Here is a 6,004-nt window from a genome sequence, read left to right as displayed (position 1 = left end):
TTTGTTTCTGTTTTTTGGCTATGACCCTGCTCCCCTTGGAGACTTCTAATTAATAAATAATCATTGTTCCACACTTATGAATGTAAAAATGGTTAAAAACTAAGTGATATAATCTTAATTAATTAAAATTTGAGTAGTTGATCCCCCCACAAACTTTCTTCCTTGTAAATATAACTTAAAAATGATATCGATTCTTCAATATTATGACTGGCACGGTAAGAAGACTAAGCAGCCGCGTGGGGCCCCCAAGATCTTGGAATGTCTTTAAAGAATTGTCATACAGACGGATTTGGATAATTTCTGTGATTTGGTGCAGTTCATCATTTACTTTATTATGGTCTCACTACTAAACAGTGGAATGCGAACTATAGAAAGGATCTATCCTACTGAAGTCATTAGAAAATTTCATCAATAATTTCCGAGAAGAATATGAAAAAGTTGAAAAAGAGGCAACTGATTTATCAGGATTATCCTTTAATGATGAATATGGACAAACTCGAAAAACAAAAAAGTCGGACATGAATAATTTACATTTTACAACTAGAGAAGATTTCAAAGTATATTCATTTTACGTCATATGTGATAAGACCAAGGCAGAACTATCGCAAAGAACACAAACATATGAAATAGTTATAGAGCCTTTTCGAATATTTTTTGATTGGAATCTATCAATGGAAGAAAAAAAAACGCGGTATAAAAGTTGATGGATATTTACAAAGAGGACATTCGTGTTTGTACTTTTGAAGATGAATTTGACCATTTTTTAATATTTCTTCAAGAAAACAAGGACACTATTAAAACCACACCAGACATCCATCGAGCCGCCAAAAAAATGTCCATGTAAAAAATTATTTGAGAAGTACTATGGGAGAAGAAAAAGATTAAAAAGTATGGCCATTTTGTATATACAGCAAGAAATTTTAAACCGAATTGACACTGCTAAAATAATTGACAAATTTGCAAGAAATAAAGCAAGACGAAAATTTATTTAAAAAATATTTTTTTTTTGAAATTTTATTTCTATTACCTACCTTTGTTATATTTTATGTTAATAAATTAATGAGAGTTTCTATGTATAAAACTTTTTTTTTCTAACTTGAATTTGGGGACCCCGAAATTTTTAGCGCTCTGGGCCTTCGCTTGACTTGATCCGCCTCTGTCCATATCCTCAACAATTTAATTAAAAATAAAATACTTACTACGTGAGGTGTTGTTTTCAAATAGCTGCTATGACATAATTATGGTGATGTGTTAGTTCCTCAATCCGACCACAGATGGCTTCACTTGTCTGAACTTTACAATTTAGAGCAGCGATACTCAACGTGCGGCCCGAAACACATTTATTATCAGGAATTTCGTATATCTTGAGATTCGTTGCGACTTTGACGCACAGATAGTGCACGCATTATTTTTAAAATCTCAAAAATGTTTTGTAAAAAAGGGGGGGTTTCATGATTTGTTTCGTCACACCAGTAGTGATGCGGCCCGCGTTACTTTACAAATATATGTGTTTGGCCCGAAGAAAAAAAAGGTTGAGTATCATTGATTTAGAGCAATCCCCCGTCTACGTTTCATATTTGGCACTGGCATATTGGGACTTTTATTGAAAAAAGGTCAACTACTGGTACATGGGCAACTACCTACCCAATGGTTCAGTGACACACATTTCCTTTTAACACGAACATAATTCTGCTGATATTTCTCAACATTTTTTTATTCTTCCTCCAAAGCATAGTAAAGCTCTATAACCTAGAGCTTAAAAACTTATCTTTACCTTGGAAATAGGTAAAGTAAATTGTTTTTCAATTTGTGTACGAGTCAGAGTATGGTTCATCCTCTCCTACCCGCCTCTCGAAAAAAAGAATCAAATACTTCCAATCCAAATAAAGACATTTTTTTAGGATATCAGCTACATTTTTGGTTTTCCTTTTTTAATCTTAGCAACACCCGTTCACAGAACAGATTAATTTTGTGTTCCCTGCATCTATCTCATGGAGGGGTTAGTAAATCAATCATCAAGTTGGCCATATTATTTTCAATAATAAGGCAGCCGATTTTATCTGAATAAATGCAAAACTAACTGCAACAGCACTTACCGAGTATATTTTTAGCCTTTGTGTCATTTGAATCTTGTGATTGTGTCAATTTCTCAGAACACTTTCCAAGTATTTATTTATAGAAAAACCATACACGATTTGAAAAAATTAAGGACTGATTCAGTGAACTTAAGTGAACAATCTAGGCACATGTTCTAGTCAACAGGTTGAATCCCACCACTGGATTAATGGTGAACTATTTAAACAATATAATTAAAAATATTGTATTGATACTTTTTCTTTGATTTACTATATTATTTAACCCCAATAAATCCGTATAATCAAGGTACATACCACTCTTAATATAATTATTTATTAATTTAATATCTTCCTCCGTTATGCTCACAGACTTGTGAGAGTTTAGTTAAAATCAGACGTGTGTAGACATACTAATGCATAAATAATTACTACTTATTATTTATGAATTAGTATTTCACCATTGCATTCCAGAAGGAGCATATAAATTCCTCAATGAGAAGATGATTTAACAGATTTTTATGAGGATTAATTGTAAGCTATTCGTTCAAGCCTCATCGGTGCCATGTGCAATGTATGGACCATAGGGGGGAATGGAGGAATATCACAAACATATAATATACAATGTATAACATTTTCACAATAATATGTATAAGCAGCATTTAACTCAATGCAGAATGTCTGGCACTCCCAGTTGTACTCGTTCAGAATCAAATGATACTTCTCAGTCATGGCACATTACAACTCACAGCAACCATCTTAACCCGGCACCTGCCTCAAAAATCGTATGACGCACCATAACTACGCATGAATTTCATTATCGTCTTTGTTCTATACTAAAAAAAGCAATAAAAAATATGTCACAGCTCCAGTCGAGAACCCAAAACCATTAAAATGATTTCGACACACTAAAAAACCGTAATAAATCAGTTATAATATCAGAAACACTCGAACAAACGAATGCTATCCAAATTTGAAAGAACTCACCGTAAGACGCCATTTTGTAGCCAATAGTTAGAGCTCTGCGCGGTGTGTACTATTTCGACACTTGTGCATTACGTTCCCACGAATTGAAGTGTTACTAATTTTCAAGTGCATATCGATAAATCACATATTAATGTCTTCGGGTTGAGTCGTAAACAAATATAAAGGGGACCCTTTTAATATATTTAAACTACACAAACACTTAACTTATTGAATATTATTGATAAATTAATACGAACTCACATATTAAAAAAAAAACAAATACAATAATAAACCTATTTTAAAATTCTTTTGACGTGTGATATATTTTAAAGCAAGGTGACAGACATAACGCAACATCACACGTTGGGCACATATAGCGAGAGAGTTTTGTTTTTTTCGGATTTTTTTTAGAATTCCCGCATACGAAACATCTCCTTCTAGGCTTATCGGTATTTTGTGTCGGTAAAATGTATTCTGGCAAATGTCCCGTTGCACTTTTGGGCAATAATCGTACGGGATTATCGCTAGTTGACGCTGTCGGCTTGGGCAGGGGTGCATTTGAAATTCTCACACAATATTTGTTCACTAATTGTTTTATTACACAGAGTTGAAAATCGCCCAATGTTTTTTTGTCACATTTAATAAATTTATATAAATAAAAAGCATTTAATAAATATAAGTCGATCATGTGGAATGCGACCTTTTTATACCACTTGATCGACTTTCTCATACACGACAAGTTGCTAAGCATCATGTCGGACTTATCTACCGTACCCATATTTTTGTTATAATCTATAACACATTTTGGTTTTTCGATGTTTTCGCCAGTTCTATAGTTCACTTTTCCCGTTGGTCCAAATGATGCATCGTGGAGGGTGGATAGCATGTGAACATCCCTCCTATCGTGCCATTTCAGAGCCAAAAGTGGACTATTGTACTTAGACTCGGTATCTCCCTTTTTCAGTTTGCTGAACTCTGGCATATCTTTACGATTTTTTCTCACTGTACCGCAAGCATTCGTTTTGTGAGAGTGAAGGTATTTAAAAAGCGCCGGACTCGAATACCAGTTATCACACCATAAGGTGTGACCTTTCCCGATGTAGTCTTTCATTAGCGTTGTCACTACCGCACCGGAAATACCGAGATTTTCATTGTCTTGTATGTCAGTCCCTTCCCCACAATAAATTATAAAGTCAATAATATATCCTGTCATTACGTCACACATCACAAACATTTTTATTCCAAATCGATGTCTTTTGGAAGGAATGAATTGTTTAAAAATTAATCTACCCTTAAACACGATTATGCTCTCATCTATGCAAAGATTCTGATACGGTATCATCGTTTCCCTAAAAATTGTTCTTGTGTGTTCTAACAGTAATCTAATTTTAGCTAGTCTATCATTTGAGGCGGTCACACTAGGATCAGAAAAATGAAGCATTTGTAAAATAAGTTGGTATCGATTTCTAGCCATTATTTTCCCAAAAATGTCTGCATGCAGGTAAGGATCGGTACTCCAATGTTCCTCTATCGACGTGTGCTTATTTCGAGTCATCAGCATTGATACGGCAAAAAATGTATACAACTCCGGCACTGACGTGTCTGTCCAATTGTGTGATCGCGATTTCGGTCCAAGGTCTCCCGCACTGTACGAATGGTTAAAAAATGTATTCGTTTGGTTCACTATTTCCGACATTATATTTTTATTCAAAAAATGTTCAAAGAAAAGACATTCGGGAGAGGATTCGTTCAAGTCGTTCGATGTCACGCCAGATCGACAATCATTGAATTCGTGAACTATTGGAATATACGGGCCAGTTCTCCACGACCGCAAAAATTCAATTGGCTCGTCAGAGTCCGTATCGTCGACGTCATGATCAGTCTCATGCTGTTCCAATTCCTCTTCCGACATATCATAATCTGAGTCCAATTCCTCATTAGTACGCACATTTTCTTCCTCCATATTTACGCACTATAAAACTATGAAATGTTTTTAAAATGTTTAACTACAGTATTAGGGAACGCCAAATCACAGAAACCATTAAACTCACACACAATAGTTATTGATATCAGTATTAATTTTCACATTCACTAAAATGGGACACGGTAGACAGTACAAAAAGTATTTTAAAAATCGCGGTAAAATAAAATCATACGTTCAATAGTTAATCATGCCAGTTTTAATGTGATAAGTACACCAGACAGCAAAAAAAGTATTTATCAACGATTGCGGTAAATATTCAACTTGTATGCGATAAATACAATCCCGCGCAATGGCCCGCTCGGTTGAAAGTCTGTCGTATACTGCGCAGTCGCGGCGCGCAGTTCAAACTGATTTCTGTCGACCGGCAAAACTTGGCCGTACGAATTGGTTCGAAACTTTGGTGATTATTTTATATTTAGAACCAATGCTTTTAAAATATGTCATAGGTGGCAGGAGAAGGACAAATCAGGCCAAATTTACGTGAAAAAATCAGTCCCGTATGATAAATATGGACGCGGTGGCATCGATTTATACACATGCGCATTGCGAATTTGGCCGATTTGTACAAGGTGTGTGACATCGGCGCCGGCCGGGTTAATATGCTGCTTGTCACTAATGAGGAGATAAGAAAATGGACCATCCAGTCTCTCGACACATCTAATTGTGCCTGGCTTGGTCACATGCTACAGATGCCTCCGGGAGTCTGAAACGGGCCTGAGTTTTCTTCAAACCATCTGGATTCCACTATCCTGGAAAGTCACTAAATACGATCCACAGGTTGTATATGGCAGAGCTACGGGACACAGGTATGGTCCGAGAAGACATATTAAAATGACTGTGGCACGTTGTGTCCATATTCATTTATTTATAAACATCATGTGCATATTAGAAAGAAGAATATGTAAAATAAAATCCTTTTTTTAGCACCTGTACACATGCATGGATTTACTGGTATCTATAGTGTAAATTCAACTATAGCGAT

Source organism: Rhyacophila brunnea, unplaced genomic scaffold (genome assembly GCF_057557595.1).
Source record: "Rhyacophila brunnea isolate RB1 unplaced genomic scaffold, BYU_Rbru_1.0 scaffold_3, whole genome shotgun sequence".
In the NCBI taxonomy this organism is placed as follows: domain Eukaryota; kingdom Metazoa; phylum Arthropoda; class Insecta; order Trichoptera; family Rhyacophilidae; genus Rhyacophila; species Rhyacophila brunnea.
The sequence above is the reverse complement of the archived record's forward strand: the minus strand, read 5'-3'. Positions refer to the sequence as shown.